Genomic DNA, 17,254 nt, shown 5'->3' with positions numbered 1-17,254 from the left:
GCCTGAGTAGATGCAGTGACTCACTGAATAATGTCATCAGATCACATTCTCCCAATTGTCAATGCCTGCCTCTGTGCAGTTTCTGTCTGGTGAAGGAAAACATCTTTCTGAAAGTGTTCTGTAGTAGAATAACATATGCTAAAAATACCAAATTCTTGTTTTAGCTTTGCTAGGCCAATTGGAGTGAGAATGACATTGAGTTCTAAATTTAGAGCCATATATATAATGTGTATATAATTTGGCAGAGAAACATTTTGCCGCCGCAAAAATGTATTTAATTTCAAGATGCACTTCCACATCACCAGAAAATTGTGACTGTATTGTTTGGCAAACTGAATCAATCCAAAATTATATGTGATGGGTAGAAGAAGAGAAAATAATTTCTTTACCAATATTGAAAGAACACAGCGTAAAGAGCAGTAAAGACTATGGAGAAGGAGGAAAAGTCAAGAAATAGAGCTGGATCCTCTGTTGGTGGAAATAAAATTACTTCACTGATTTGGATGAGGTCTGTCTGATTACTTCAGCAGTGGAACCTGCTCTTGAATGGAGATTGTTGTTTAATTTCCTGGCATCGTACAGAATAATCACCTAGGGAATCTCAAAGTGTCTCTATCAAAAACATGGGAATTAGCAAAGAGGAAAAAGTTTGCATATTCTAGTTTATCTCCCTGCCAATACAGATTTTGTCTCCACAGTATAGCTTCTAAATTTTTGTCCAGCTGTACTGGACACTGTACTGCATTTCACATTTCATTTGCTTCTGAGGCTTGAAAGCTATGCCAGACAAAAAAATTACAGTTTATTGGCAATAGAGTTCCTTTCTAGTACTAAGTACATATATAGACAGAACCATTTATATCACTCTAGCATATTTTTTTTTCTCTTCCTTTCTGCTTTTTTCCTAAAATACTCACAAGTAGTTTTCTTCTCATTTTACTCTATTCAGACAAAACCAGTTTTAGGTTTTTTGAGCAATGGGAAATTTGAACGGAATAGTAAGAGAAGCTTTCCAGGGTGGTAACTCGTAAGTTGTTCTTTCTGAAGCAAAGTTGTATTATTTGCCTTAGGCCTAAACCAACCGCATGCAGAAAAATGTGTCCCTCAAATCCTCCACATTACAATTCCTTTTGTACGTTTTATGTCCTTGTACACAGAGTCACTGTTGCAGGATCTTTGTACCTCTGGATTTAACTCAGGATTTGCCTCTTAATCTTTATTTCCAGGTTAACAGCAAGCTATAATCAATTGCTCATTAATCATTCTTGACATGTATTCAGCTAATTAGCTAGGCAAATCTGGCAGAGAGAGACTTTTATTATGATAGGTAAGCTTTGAGCAGGTTATAGCTTTAACTTGTTACTTTTACATGTGTGTCTCTATTTCATCATTAAAATTTATATATCAATACCTTTCCTTGAATGGTATGTTATATTTTTCTCCTGAAGACATGGATGGGCACAACCCAACAGACATGCATATCTGAATATTTTAAATACCATGATCAGCTGTGACAAACTTTGAATTTATGCATGAAATTATTCATGTCCATTGGCACCTCAGAATGGAGAACCTAAGTCTTTGTTTCATTTTCCTTTTCAAATAAAATTCTCTTTGTTTGTCCTTGTTTCTTCATTCCTTGCTATTCCTTCATTCATTGTTCTACTTGTGCTGAATAAGCTCTCATAAGACACAGTATCAGTTCCCCTTTGAACACGGGCATTTGGAAATTCTACGGGTTACAAGGCATGAGAAGTAGTTGAAAAGCCACAGAGATCTGTGAGAACAGTCACCATCTCCCAAAGGACATAATGCCGTCTGCTCTCCCTCATGCCTGTCAGTATGGCTCAGTGACTGTGAACAAAATTATCAGGTGTGCTACCAGATGCCTTTTGGAGTACCTCCAGAAGGTTGGTTGCACTGCATGAATAGCTTGGCTCAGAGTTACGTGGGTTCCTTGCTTGTGTCCAGATGGGAGAGTGAATACAACATACTCTGGTCCTGGCTGTGCCCCTGTTTTGTACAGCAGTCTGATAGATGTTTGCTGGAACAAGAGAATAATCACTTTGCTTGCATTGATGTATTCCTTAGAGCTTAATATATTTGTGTGTTTACAAAACAGTCAGATCATGCGGTAATGTAATCAAAGTGCCCTTAAACTCTTCGTATCTTTATGGAGGTTGTGAAACAAGAAAATACCTAAAACTTTCCTCTGGGACATCCCTAAGTTTATACACATTGACGCTTATCAGCATCCTTTGTTTGCAGTCCATTTGGAATCTTACTCTAAATGGCAGTACTTACTGAGCTAACCAACGGTGTAAGATTTTGCTGAGACACCTTTTTGTGAGCCTATGTAAGATCTTGACGTCACTTGGCTATTGTGTCCCCTCAGGTATCACATTTTCAACTTTTAACATCAAAAAGCAGTTACGATTCTCTGTCATGATTATTTGGTTTTGAACCTTTACTTCCTTGGTTTTAAGATTTTGTTATTCTCCAGGTGTTTGCCTATTTCTAACTCACAGTGCTGGTTCTGTTTTTTAATAGGGATACAAAGTAAACCAGATTATTCAAGATTGCAGCATATGAACTCCAAGTTGTTGCTTCCCTTTCCTCCTCTTCCAACCCCAAGTCTCCAGCTACCCATTAGTCTTCAAAATATATTGGCAGTTTAGTAAATTTGTTAATTAGCTTGCTTGAACCTCAAATACCTATCAGCTAGTACCCATGATTTGTCGATAGCTTTTGTTTCCTTCCTTATTCTACCTGTAATACCCACTTCTTAACGTGTTAACAATTCTCTTTACACCTCTGTTGATGTAAGCTATTAATTTTCCTGTGATCTCTGGCTTGGCAACTTCCCTATAATATTACTATCAACAGCAATGCTTCACCATCTTCTTGTCCCTCTTCCTAAACCTCCAAACCTTCCTTTTCATTTCAAATGGGTCAAACACAAATATTTAATTTCTAAATCTTTAAGATTTTAAAATGAGTATAGTAGCTACCTCCATCTGGCAGGAAAGCACTCTCAGAGCACCTTCTGGTATGTAAAAGATGGTTTAAACACCAAACAGCAAAAACACCTGTAGAGCCAGACCTTAGAGATACAAAATAACTTTGCTAGTCATGGTCTGAACAAACTGAACTCCTCTTGATCCAGAACCAGATCTCATAGCTCAGCTAAATCACTGGTCTCTAGGGAGCCTAACCAAGGCTCAATGAAACTAAATCTTACTTCAAGCCTCTTACCTATGTTCCTTTAAAGACAGTGCTACATCTGTCCACCATGTCCTCTTTTTGATGACCAGTGAGCAGTGTAAACCAGCTTCTTTTCAGTAACGTTAAGTGATCCAGCTTTGCTGTCTCCAGTTATGTACTGATGCTTATGTTTGCAATTGCTCTCTTCCTGCCTTTAGTTTCTAGTTTGTGGTACTTCTGACATAACAAGATGACGTTTAGTATTGGCTTTGGCTCCTGTGTGTTCTCTCGGCTTGTCTCGTGCAGTGGTAGAACAACGGTTTCACTCATCCACAGACGACTATTATTTCAACATCCATAGTATCTGGGAACATACAGATGATGTGTGACTTATGTGGCAATGTTGAGTACTGGTTCTATATGTTGGTAACTGAAATCAAGATGATCTCATTACCAGAGGAAAAAGTCACGAAGTGTGTTGCTCTGTGATTTGTGTGTTTCCATCACATGCTGTGTAGCCTGTGTCATAGCAGAGAAGCATTGAAGTAATGAACACCTATAATACATAAGTACGTAGGAAAATAATAAAAGATATAGTAAAAAATAGATGAAAAAAATGTTCTTCCAAAGGCAGGAAATCATTTGACAAAGCTGTAGCTAACCTTAAAAGTCATCAGACCTAAAAAAATAGTTACCTGAGAGAGCTCAGTAAAATCATTAGCAAATTTACTCCTAACATTTTCAAGACAGTATTTCATTAGTGAAGCTTTCAGTTTCCATTGTTTGTAGAGATACATTGCATACAAGTCAGTATTTGATCTCAACCAACAGTGAAGACATAGAAAAATAATTCTTACTACAATAGCTTTAAAATTATTCTTCATAATGCCATATTCATTATCTCCATAATTACTGCAACATATTAAAATGGCCCGATGCTTTTCAGGGAGCAAAATCCAAGACAGGAGTATGGTCTCTGAAAGACAGTGGAAAAATATTGCTATAAAGACTAGTTACATACATGGTCTGAAGTAGAGATTCTCAGGGTTGCTTCACTGACTGAGGTTTTTGGTTTTTTGGTTTTTTTGTTTGTTTTTTTTGGGAGGGTGTGGTTGGTGTGTGTGTGGAAGGGATATTTTTCAAGAAATATATGCTTTCTGGAGGTCTTCAATAAGGATTATATTTTTGTAGCTTACAGCCTCTCCTTGAGCCCCTGAGGAAGCATGGTTATGTATTGCCCTATAGAGATCCATTTATTCATCTTTTGCAAGCTGATTATGGGAGACATTACTGTAAGCAGGAGAAAAATGTTGATTCTTATCCCCTGTGCACTGGTCTTAACCAGATTACATCCAAAGTCAGAATCAGACTCTTTGTCTCTTTATTAGAATAAAGAAAAATATTCCACTGGAGACATTCAGTATTAATAGTTTATTGCATAGTAATAAATACTTACTAAGGATATATTTATTTACTGTTAATACATGCATCTTGTCTTGAGCAATCTCTTTAGTTACTTAAACCAGAATATATGTTACTCAGTGTTGGCTCTAAGTAAACAAGTTTTAACAAGCCACTAAATCCTGGGGTATATTAATTTGCTTTATTTCGTTTACCTAAATCAGATAATGATAAATCTATGTTTAGAATTAGCATTGCAAGAAAGAAGATAAGGCTACTAGAAAAACTAGAGCCCAGCAGTTTTAGAATGACTGAGGCCTTGGTTAAAAACCTGGAAACATATCACGTCTTATTCAAAAGGGAAAGTTTGAAATATCATTTTGAAGGCTGGTTTTGCTGCATATATCACTGATAAAGCAAATAATCAGTGAGTCTTCCATCCTAGAAAGTTACTTAGGGAAATCAAAGGATTTAGATGGAGGAAAGGAGACAAACTATTTGTTTTTTTGTTAATCCTTGTAGGTTTGTTAGGATTAATTTTATAAGATCCTGGATAAAAATAAAGCTATAACAGTGTGATCTGATGATCTGGTTTTCATTCATTAAGAGGGTTTCCCTAACTTCAGCTATAAAACAAATTTAGGCATTGTGTCTACTCTATTGGAGTCTAAGCCCCCCAGCTCAAAACCTACTGTGAACATTAATGAAGACCAGCAGATACAGAGCAATGATGTACCCTGATTGCAATCAGAATAGTGAATTAGAAATTGATGTACTGCAGCATATAAAAGTAGGTATTCAGTAGTAAATCAGATGAGAGGAAGTTTATGATGACAGTAATGATTAGCTTGATTTTTTCCTCTGACTCTTACACAATAAATTACTGTATTTTACCAGCCAGATATATTTTCAAATATATACCTCATGTTTGGCTAAATTTAGAATAGTAAGGAAGCTTGCTTTGTTTTTAGGTTTTTTTGGTTTGTTTATGTGTTTGAAATCTTCCTACCTTTGGATAAAGATTAACCAAGTGAAAGAGAAATCTGAGGTTACTTGTGAAAGAAAGGAGAAAAGCTCCAGAGTAATTTTGATATTTATAGTTATAAGTCATTACAATCATACGCTGACATTTCCAAATTGGAAAGTGTTATTGACTTAGAATGGGAGATATAGTCAGCAAGAACTCCTGAAAATCATGCATTTGTTCAGAAATCTAAATATAGATGGCAAAATTTCTTTGTGATCATTCTCACATTTTAAATAGCCATAAAAAAAAAAAAATCTGCCTACTGGAAGAAAGGAAAATGATTGCAGAAGGGCAAACCACTGCCATCTGGTCATGCAGGAGAGTTCACATGGGGTTAGTACCAACCGTTTCCACCTTTCTGCAGCTGGTGACTCTCCTAGTGGCAGAAGTGACAGTGCATTGACTCTGCAGCCAGTTTAGGACATGTATTGAGGCAGTTCTCAATCATTTTTGGTTTAACCTAATAAGCCAGGTGAACTACAATGGCTAGGGAGCTGGCAGGAAATAATTTCTTATGTCATGTAATTTCAATGTCATATCATCTGGAACTGGTTTAATAAATTCCTAAATTGACTAGTTTGGACTTACAGGGATGCACTTTCAGCAACAGCAAATTTGCCCTCAGTGCCTCATGAGCGCATCTAGTCGGGCTAGCACTACTCAGGGAATCCACAAACTTTAAAAGACAAGGTGTATGATCCACATATTTGATTGAAATCTAGTCTATCCACCCTACAATAACGTCAGCTTCTATTCTCCATTGTTCCTTTATTTCTGTCTGTAGAAAGAGTAAAATGTATTTTCTTGCTTTTTCTCACCTTGTGAAATTGCATTAAAGGATGTTTTCACTTTTTAAAATGCTTGTAAAGATTAACAGAGTCCAGGGGACCAGCAGACTAGTGAGAGGGATTATGTCTGCAAGCAGCTTTAATATTTGACAGCATCCATTTGTGCTGCAAATTTTTGGTGAGTGTGGTTTTCTAATGTCAGCATTGTTTACAGTGCCTTTAGTATTGCTCTGAAAAGTGGGTACAGAGTGCACACTCACACAACTGTTGAGCTGTTCTATTTCTGGGGATGTCTAAACAAGACCATAATTTTCCTTGGCCATCTCCACCATGGAACGATTACACTGACATAAAAGTTCAGCATAAATTCTTTCAGTCTCTCTTATTGAATCAGTGTTCAAATACTAGAACTTTGCCGCTAGGTGAAATTAATTACTGGACAGACAATGTTTGTCATGAGGTCTCATTTTCATATTGTATAATTATACATATATGAAATAGGAATAGCAGCTATTCAAAACAGCTCAAAATAGCCCATATGGGCAATTTCTCCGTTGTAGAAGAAATGTTAAGTAGTAAATATGTATATTTTAAGTCTAATTTTTATGAGTCTATCATCTTAGTTATATTTACATTTTGCAGGAATGTACTTGTGAAGGCTTCTGACGTGAGAGGCATATCAATGTCATGAGGATATCAAGTAGCATAAAATAGGCTAATAATTAAACTAATTATATATTAAATGAATTTTGATTTGTTGAATTGTAACATAACTCTGCTAGAGCCAGAACTCAATTTCTTACCAAGATGATACAACACTTATTGTGAGATTTACCTGAGAACTTAGGGTGCACAAATTTTCATAACTAGACTATTATTGAAATGGATCCATTAGCATGAGAAAACATGTGTTAAATAAAAAAATTAGATGTGACAACTTAACACTGACCAGTGGCATACTAAACACAAAAGAGTTACTTTATAACCCCCATCCAAAAAAAGATGATGATGTTAATTTAGAGACTATGCATTTGTTGCTCTTCTGCAATTTTCAAAAATTGCAGACAGAATTTAGTTTCTTGGAAAAATCACAGACATCTACCAAAAAACCCAGTTAAAACCCAATTATACTGCAAATATAATAACTGATAACAAAACTTACTCCATTCTTTTATTCTGAACCTACTAATTACACAAAAACCCCTATCATGAGAAATATCTGTCTACAAATTTCTTTGAGAGTATTGGTCCAGCTGACTGTATTGGACAATATTTCATGTGAATGCATTAAATAGAAATGAAGACTTGATGTTAACCTTTAATGTATGCTGTTTTGAGTAAAATAGCAAACCCCAATCTCAAATTCCCATTCTAGTAAACCATGTTTGATTAGTTGCATTTAAACTCCTTTGGAAACCCTATACAACAATTTTTTTCAGTTAGAAAACTAAATCTGAACTGAAAGGGTGCATCAACCAAATAACAAAGTCATTTTTTAATCTGTAATAATAGCCAAGGGATATCCTTGGGTTTCTCCTGTAATTACAAATATTAGGCAAAGTGAAGAGTTAGAGCATCATGTACAGACCTCAGAGAGACACTAACCCATTCCATGTACTTTTACCTTTCCTCCTGGCATGCTCATTTCTGACAAGCCAGGAAGTGAAATATCCCTTGAATGACTGATTTACTGAGTGATTGTGGATTAATTTCATCCGAGTGCCAGATCCTAAGCTAATAGAATTTCTTTAAACCATCCAGCCTTTCCTTAAGTGGATGTCACCTGTTATCTTTCATTAAGCCAATCTGGAATCATGAGTTCTCTGATTAGCTACTTGGACTGACATATTCACAGCTAAATGAAACAGAAGAAATTCACTGTGTTGCAGTGACCAAAGGTACTTATTACAAACTTCAGCAATACTGAGATTGGTGGCAGTATTACTGTTATGAATATATCACACCTCAGGTGGGCAATTGAAAAAATAATATTTAAACATGATGACCTCAAGATGCAGCATGCAGTGTCTGTGTTGTTCTTAGTATATTTTCTAGACATACTCTATAACATAGGATTTCCTGTATTTCAGTCTCATATATTAAAATCATATGAGTTATTTGTTTTCCTTATATTTCATGGATTTCTTTTAATATGGGACAAAGGATTTCACGATGAAATAAAGCATATGGTGCCTACTTCCTCTTCCATCTTGCCTTCCATGACTCCGCCTAACTTTCACCAGTCCCATTACAACTGGATGCTTCTAGAGAGGAACCTCGACAAATTTGTCTGACTGCTGTTGATCACGTGTCATCACTGTAAAGGAATATGAAAGGGCTGAGGTTATATGGAGAGTGGCAAGCAAGTCCTCCCTTGTATGAACTTTGGTATTCACAATCCAGCCAGGTTTCCTCTCTGGAAGTCTCACCTGGGTGACAAAACAGCCAGCATTAAGGTGTTCCTGTCATTAGGTAATATGACTGGACAGAAATTTACCATCAAGCCCAGTCTCAGAGCCCTCTGCCATAGTAGTTAGGCTGGCTTTGCTGTGACAGTACTTCATTTTTATTGATTATACTTGTGATGAATTTGGCATGTCCAGTTTAAATGTGATGTTTGAGTACATTTTTGAAAACTCATCTATGTGGTTTACTTTTTGAGATCATTATTTCAGATAGCTCCGGGCAGCAGGAGATAAACAAAACCAATTTCTGCCTGTCAGGAAACACGTTGTGTGTCCTGTCTGCAGTGGCCAATTTTGCTTGCACTGATATGTTGGGAATTTAGAGCCAAACATCACATCCAGTTTTTGGATTTTCTGCTATAACCTGAGTTTCTTCTAAGTGACACACAGGGCTCTGCTCAGCTATTGTTTCTGTTAACTTACTTTTGGGAAGAAGTAAAAAAAATTTGAAATGCTTTGGTGATGGTCGAAAGAAATAACCTTCAATGTAAGATGAACAGAGCGGCTCAACAGACTTGCTTTGAAGTGCAGCATCCCCCTCTCAATAGTGTACTGTTGAATTCAGTAGGAGTGAATGTGGGGTAAATCATTAATGGATACAGACCTAGACCTAGACTAAAACTGAGAGTCATGGAAAATGTTTCCTTGCTTGCGTTTCCTCTTTCCATTTGATCTTTCGGGGACAGATTTCTGGGATGATTCAAGATCTTTCTTCCACAGCTCATGCTTTGTGTCCTGATCCATGGGATTTTTCTACTTATCTTGTGTTGTCGGGCATGAGGTCATCTTCAAGTAAGCTCTTACACTACCGCACACTTGCTCTTTCTCTCACAATCAACTTACCCCTATTTGTTTCTAAGCGTATATGCCGCCTTGGGTCCCAGATAAGCTTTTTTAACCCTGCCTTTGTTAGGTCTGTTATTTTATGTTATTTCAAGAACTTCTGGGTTTTTTGTAAGGCAGGAAACACTATTTCTTCTAGCTCCAGGGAACTAAATTTTAGTATCAATCACCTGTTTTAAGAGTAAGTTAAGTAATAAGTTTTAAGTATTACAGCTAAGCCTTCACTACTGTTCTTCTGACACATACCTGTTGGAGATCTGTCAGCGGAGGCATGCCTGATACAGCAGGTTCTGGAAGCAGATGACTAGAGCTTCACTTTTGCTGTGCAGACCTCTGTTCCTAAAAATATACACCTAGAAAAATTTCTCATATTTTGCATATACACAGAAAAAGAAGATGACAAAACAAGAGAGAAAAATCTATGTGTGACTTTAAATACAGTTATACATAAAGCTATAAATACTTTGTATTTGAGATTGAAACAGAATTTGACAAAAGTAAAGATATTTATGTACTACATTTTATAAGGTTAAAATGAGGGAGTTTCTGTCTCATGAGAACATAATTTCACTGAACTTTCTGAGGCTTGATTTTGGCTGTCATATGAAATCTTGGCTGGGGCAGATATAAGGAATTTTTCTTTCAATGAGATAATATTTCCTTTTTCCAACACTTCTACAAAACCATTGTAAATTTCCATAACTACAAAATGTTTTGTGCCAGAATATTAGATACTGTAAATCAGTATGAGTTCTATGATAGCAATGGAACTAGTCTGATTTATACAAGCTGAGGATCTTGTCCCAGATCTTCAAATGCCAAAATACATTTGCACTACTCAGTTATGATATGCATCTCACTTTTATGAAGTAAAAGCAGAGACTGCCATGCACAGATGGTTTTGAACTATATTTTTCACTAGTTGTCTTTGTTAGGTATTTCATTTAAAACTTCAAAACAATTTCTCATCTTCTTTGAGCACAGCCCTGTTAAACATAAATTTGAATATGTGATTGAAACTTTCCATTAAATTTGATGCAAAACCTTGTTTGAATTTTCCAGAAGAAAAATAATTTTGTATTTCTTTTGGTGAGCTGCTAAAGTTTTGAAAATTTTTAAATATTGGAGTTTTGATAAGGACACATACAGAACTGTGGACTGGTAATTAAAAGAAATTAACACAAACAATGTTATATTAATAATGCTTTTCTTAAAGTGTGTGCTAACGTACTTCAGATTCTTCAGAAATATTGATAACGAATAAGTCAGCATTTCAAAGCCTACCAGTGATTTTGAGAATGCTAACCTGTACCTTTTAAAGAAACATGAAGTGAAATTCTCACTCCATTAAAATGAATCATTGAACTACAATAATTACACCTTGATCTGGGATTTATTTTTACACTTTAAATGACATTTGACATTTTTCTGACTTTTGAAGTGTTCAAAGTGAAGCAAAAATAGTACTAATTTTTCAAAGTTTGGACTGTATAAAATATTAGTATGAAAGGCATGTGACATATTCACACTGGAACACAGTAAAAAATTATAGAAGCTTGCAACTGTTCAAAAGTTTTTGAATACATAGACCATCCATTTGAATTGCATTCCAAAGCCATTCTTATTTAACATTACTTAGAGAATTGCTGTCAAAAGTGACCTAAAATTGATTATGCTTTTTCACAAGTTGCATTCTTTTAATAAGCTTGTGTGATTATGTGTGTGTGTGTGTTCATAGATTTATCTGTTGGTGTTCATTAATAACTTGGAAAGATAGTAATTGGTAAATAAAATAGAAAGCCAAGGACTAGATTTTGCCTTTAATTCTTTCTTACTTTTGCATTTCATGAAACATTCTTTATTGCCGTGTAAAACTACTTAAAAATCAAGACACAGAAGACAGACCTGATGCAAATAGCAGATTTTTTGCAATATGGAGAGCAGAGTGCATTTAAACCCAGCCAGGCCTGCTCAAGCATGAGGACTGCTACATGGTACAGTAGAGTTCTGCGCTGTGTGACCTGAATTGCTGTTCTGAATGAGATGATTCTGATTCCAGCAGCAAGTGGCCCAGCAATACCAGTTTTGCAAGCTGCATGACCCTGCTTGCTTTGCTAAAAGACTGCCTTGCTAAGGCGGCTGTACAACTCCCAGTATACACGATGCCTTCCTCAAAAAACTGGCCTGGGTACCAATTGGTGGCACAACCCTATGCTCTTTTGACACACTCTGAGTGCTCTGTAGAGAAAACATATCTAGCCCCAGTTCTTCATTTTGGTTAAATTCTTTCTTAGGGAAAGATTTAATTGAAATATTTATAGATTGTATGGTTGAATCACAGCTGACTTACCTATCAATCATTTTCTATACTGGCTCTCTTTTCCATCACTGTCTACTTCAGACAAATGGAGATGGAAGAATAGATTGTGTGTGTTTGTTTACTTTAAATAAGAAGGTCTTAGTGTTGAAATTAAAATAATTAACCAAAATAATTTCCAACTTGAAAGTAATAATTAAAAAAATTGTCTTTGATGTCATAGGAATAGGTTTCAAACTAAATATAGAACTGAAATACTATAATTGTAAAATATATGTACCAATCTGTATGATTGGTACACATGCATTTGGTATAAGCTCTCTCTCTCTGTATATAGATACATTTGCTCAAATTAATTCTGTAAAATTTTATTTCTGCCCTTGATTCAGGACAGACATTCCATGGTATGTCAGGCATATATAGATATATAAAATCTAATGTGCAATCAGATGAATGTAAATTTTCTTACATATTATTAATTAAAAAGAAGATAAATATAGATATTTCAAATCTAATTTTGTCCTAAATTTGATACCGTTAGTGAAAAGAAGGAAGGCTTTATACCTACAGATGTTTTTACCATTCCAGTCAAGTAGGATTGTTTCTGTGATGAGCCTTATCTTCTGCATTTTTACAGTTAAAACCAAAACCAAGTGAAACTATCTGTATGTCTTTGTCTTTCACATGGAGTAGATATATCCATTAAATTCCTGCCCTTCTTCATCCTTTTTCCATCTTACTTTTTACCACCCTCACAGCAAAAGCACCTAAGTGCATTTGAGTGGTGAAAGACTTATGAAAAATGAAAGTACTTGAAAGATGACTGTTTACATAAAGTTAGCATCATGAATGTGTGTGTGCATGGTCAGGACTGGATCTTCCTAATCTTTACACATGTTCTTATAGGCTTACAGACTCAATGCTTCATGAAAAAGTTTCATTAAGAGAAGGAACAGACACATCTATGTTTAAAGAGTCTTAAATAGGCTGAAATATTAAGAGTACTTAATGTGCTGAGTGTATAAATATTGTGTTGTGAATAATACTTTGAAGTTCACCTACTTTACCTTGTCAGTATAGTATACTTCAGAAGTTGCATCTATTTCAGTCATAAACAACAGTCATAGCTTATAGCATAAAGAAATAAACAGGAACTTTAGTTAGGATAGTAGATTTTACAGGCTATTGTAGAAGCTCCTGTTAGAGCTGTTATAGCCAAGGATATGTCAGCATTTCCATTTCCAAGGGTCTATAACCACACTGTAAAAATGAGCTTTAGGCTGAAACTTGCCAGATAAAGTCTCAGCTCAGAACCAAATTGTTTTAAAAGAATGTATTTCCATAGCTATATTTTCTCTTCTGTATTGAAATGGAATGGTTTAGTTTCGTTGCTGTAATGAACTCCACATTTGATATTTTGGTAACAACAACAGTTCTGAGCTGCTACTTAGAGCCCTGTCCTCAACATGTCAGTGGGAGCACATTGTAATAAAAGAGGGTGGAATTTTTTTCACAGTTTCCTAAGAGGGAGCACAACAGATATGGCATATATTTTTCCTGCTCCTGAGTCTGTGGAGGCTGAAGAGCCCCAGCTTTAACCCAAAAGACCCAGTCCAATGTCAGAATACCCATATTGGAAACTTACAGACAGCTGAGCTGGATCGTCTTAGTCACAGGAGTTACTGCCTCAGCTGATGCATTTTGTGATCGAATCTGTGCTGCTTCTGAATTTAAGTTGTTGTTGGGTTTTTTTGTTTGGTTGGTTTTGTTTGTTTGGTTTTTTTTTTTTGATTGCACCAATCTGGCTTTAGTCATCCCAAGCTTAGTGCAAAATATATACCACTCAAATTTTTGGCCACATTCTACACGGCTTTTCCCTAAAGCACAGCCATTTTTTCATCTATATTATCATCTGTATTATTGACCTGTCTCCAGGTAAACAAACACATATTAGGTTACCTCTACAAGACTTCCCTTTTTAATAGCTTCTGGATATTTTCAATATCTTTTTGAGAAATTGATGATTCCTTGTTTTTGAAGGGCAGCAATTAAATGGCTATCATATTGATAATCTGCTATTTGTGGATGTCTCCATATATGCCTGTGAAGTTATCCCTGGAGAGAGAGAAAAAAGACCAAAGTCACTGTACAGACACATATTTTTATAATAGCATTATGAAGTCATGCTGTCATTAGCACTGTTGTAGTCTGCACGAAATGGAAGAATAGCCTCATATATCAAGGTGAAAGAACTATAAAGTAAATCTTATGGTGGAATGGATAACTATTATTTTCTATCTTACAAATAGTACACATTTATAGAATTGTCTAGATAGGTAATCATGTAATGGACTGAATACGCCATTATGTTGAACTGGAAAAAATAAGTATGCTAATGCAGAGAGGGATGTTTCTTTCAGTTCTTTTATATAAATGGGAGCAACAAAGGCTTTTTGGAATTGCTTGATACATTTACATCTTCCGTGTGTCTACCTGGTGGGTTCATTTGTCAAGGGTATCATACTGATTGCCCATCTAAGCATTGACAGAGTTAATTTTATATTGCATCCAAACCTATGTGAGAGTAAATCATCATAATATACCTGAAAATCCTGGCATAAAGATATTAAGTTCTAATAGTTCATCATATTGCCTATTAAATTGTATGTATTATAAAGTCATTCAGACAGTGGCTTCTGAAGCATTACTTATATTACTTATATTCCCTGTTAATGGTATGGCTCTTTTCCTGCAAGTGGCTGTCTGTCATTCTCCATATGGGCCTGAAGAACCCATATCCTATCTTTTACTACATGTCATTGTCCCCAGAATACATCATATTCTGTGATATTGAAAATAAGGATCACAATATTGTACCCTGGACTCCAATAGAAATTACTTTTTGGTAATTTTCCTTGTATTTATTAAAAGTATCATTGTAGGTTAGTACACATTGTAGGTATGTAGGACTGGTTTTGCGTGATGAAGGTGTACTGCATTGTCTGAGGCAGAAACTATTCCAAATGGTTCACAATAAAAAGTGATAACCAAAGCTGGCATACATGAGTTGTGCTATGTTGTGATGATCATATCCTTTTTTGATAATGCCATAATGCTTTCAAAGTACAGAAAATCATGACTCTGTATCCTTTCCAACGAACTTTTAACCAAAGCAGATCTAACAACCCCATAGATGTACAGCATGTTCTTTGCTTTACACAGCTGTTTCTGAGTGCATCCCAGTATGGATGGGGCAAACTAGCTGTGAAGGTTTTTGTATATTTTATATTGTTTCGTTATATTGTTGCTTTCCTGGGTAGAAAACTCACAAAACTTCACTGCCAATTTTGGTGTGTGGCATTCTTTGAGACTTTCTGCAAATAAGCCCTGAAAGTAATGAAACATGTGGCAGAGCACGCCATAGGTTCTGAGATGCTTGCAAGAGCTTGCAAGAGTTCTGAGACAGAGAGCACAGCAACCAATAAAAATTAATATTTTCAATTGTCAGAGAGTTAGTATAAAATGTTAATGGTATAATATAGCTATGTCATATAATGTAAACATTGCAGAATGACTCTATTTTAATATTAATATTGTGAAGATTAACTTCTTGGGATAGCATACAGATATTAAAAAAGCTGAAATGTCACTAAATATTTTAATTTAATGAAGAAATATAATTCCTATAAAAAACTATTTAGTTTCTTTCATAAGTGTGTGCCTTACTTTTGGGTTTATATTTCTTAAAAGATTATATGATGTAGTAAAAATGTAGTAAAAAGCATGTGTAATAGCAGCCAACAGCTTCTGTGTTGATGAATTTGCTGGATGTATCACAGCTCAGAGTACAGTGCGGATGTGAGACTATGCAAAATGCATACACTTATGAAGCCCAAAAGTTAATAATGTCCTTCCTTACATTTAACCATAATAATTTCCTTTTAAAAGTCAGTAATATTATAGGAGGTTCTATGTATCTTACAACAGCATCAAAAATCTGCCATAGTACAGATGAGATCTTTTGAGTGAGTCACACAGCTGAAAAGCAATTGAACTGGATGTCTTGGATCATAAAATGTTACACAGTAGCTTGCTGGATGGTACTGTAGTTTTATGCTTCACTGCCTATGCTCTATGAATAGTACAACATAGTTCTTTCTTTGAAGTTACGAGTAATGCATGTGATGATGTTAGGTATATAATTTAAAAAACAGCCCGTTCTCACAGTCAAGTAGAACTCTTTTATTCTCACTTAATTTGAAAGTTGAATTGTGTATTGTAAGGATAGCTTAACCCACACATCTATGTCAAAAAGCCTGTGACAAAGACTTTTAATACAACATTAATGAAGATCCCATGGCCATCAGAGAATAGGTGTCTAGTGTAAGCTAATTGTCTAGACTCCATAGTTAAAGAAGAGCAAAAGAGACAGACTTTCTTTATCTATGTTAGAAATCTAATGATTCGTGTTCACCCAAGTAGCCTATGTACAGGTTAGGCTAGCAGATATCTCATTTTATACTTCTGAAACACTCAAAGTTATGACTTGGCTAAGTTCTAGACTTTACCTGTGCTTTGCCTATTATCTTTTCCTGCAAGGAAGCAGAATGATTCCTGCATTTAATGGGATTTTAGAATTCTGCCTTCTTTGGAAAAAAAACATAAAGGGCTTCATGATATAGAAGAGGAGATTCAAGCATGGCTCATGGATCAGACTGAGGAAGTATGACTCCTGCAACATGTGTTCAGTGGTGGCTAATGTCAACAAGGACCCTGTATGCTCGGTCACGTACTAAGTAGAATTCCAGCTGGCTGAATGAGTTGTTCAAGGGCAAGTTTGTATTTTGTAGCTAGATACACAGAAGTGCAAAAAGCCCCCTTTATCTTTATTTGTAGTGTCAGACTAGAAGGGTATATCAAAGGTCTAAGGATATTTCGTATGCAGCATCCTCTTCAGAATTTGGAAGCCGAACAAGCAACAGAGAAGCAGCACAAAGGTTAATAATGTGCTATGAATACGTGAAAGGAAGTGGAGAAGTAGCGGCTCAGCAATTGAACTCTATCCTCATGGCCTTTGCAAAAGGTGAAAGGTTTCCTGGGACATAGTGGTCCCGGATAGGCACTGATATTTTCCAGAGTGAGTACCATAATTCCATCTGTTCCACAGAAATAAAGAATGCAGTGTGTGCAATTCAGCTCCTAAAGTGTG

The 17,254-nt window shown here is 35.7% G+C and overlaps 2 long non-coding RNA genes across 3 annotated transcripts in view; one reads left to right on the top strand and one right to left on the bottom strand.

Annotated features, from left to right (window-relative positions):
* The window catches only part of LOC142601751 (uncharacterized), a 1,264,755-nt gene that overhangs the window by 36,865 nt on the left and 1,210,636 nt on the right, over positions 1-17,254 (top strand). The window lies entirely within an intron of this gene.
* Positions 1-17,254, bottom strand: part of LOC142601752 (uncharacterized) — a 97,620-nt gene that overhangs the window by 49,425 nt on the left and 30,941 nt on the right. Inside the window, exon 3 of one of the 2 annotated variants that reach the window (XR_012835352.1) lies at positions 13,132-14,160. The exons of the other annotated variant lie outside the window; for it this stretch is intronic. This is a non-coding gene — a long non-coding RNA (uncharacterized LOC142601752). Of the gene's footprint in view, positions 1-13,131; positions 14,161-17,254 lie in introns of those variants that run through there. 2 annotated transcript variants of the gene reach the window in all.

This window comes from Balearica regulorum, chromosome 4, assembly GCF_011004875.1.
Source record: "Balearica regulorum gibbericeps isolate bBalReg1 chromosome 4, bBalReg1.pri, whole genome shotgun sequence".
Taxonomy (NCBI): domain Eukaryota; kingdom Metazoa; phylum Chordata; class Aves; order Gruiformes; family Gruidae; genus Balearica; species Balearica regulorum.
Note: the sequence above shows the minus strand (reverse complement) of the source record. Positions and strands in the feature narration are given on the sequence as shown.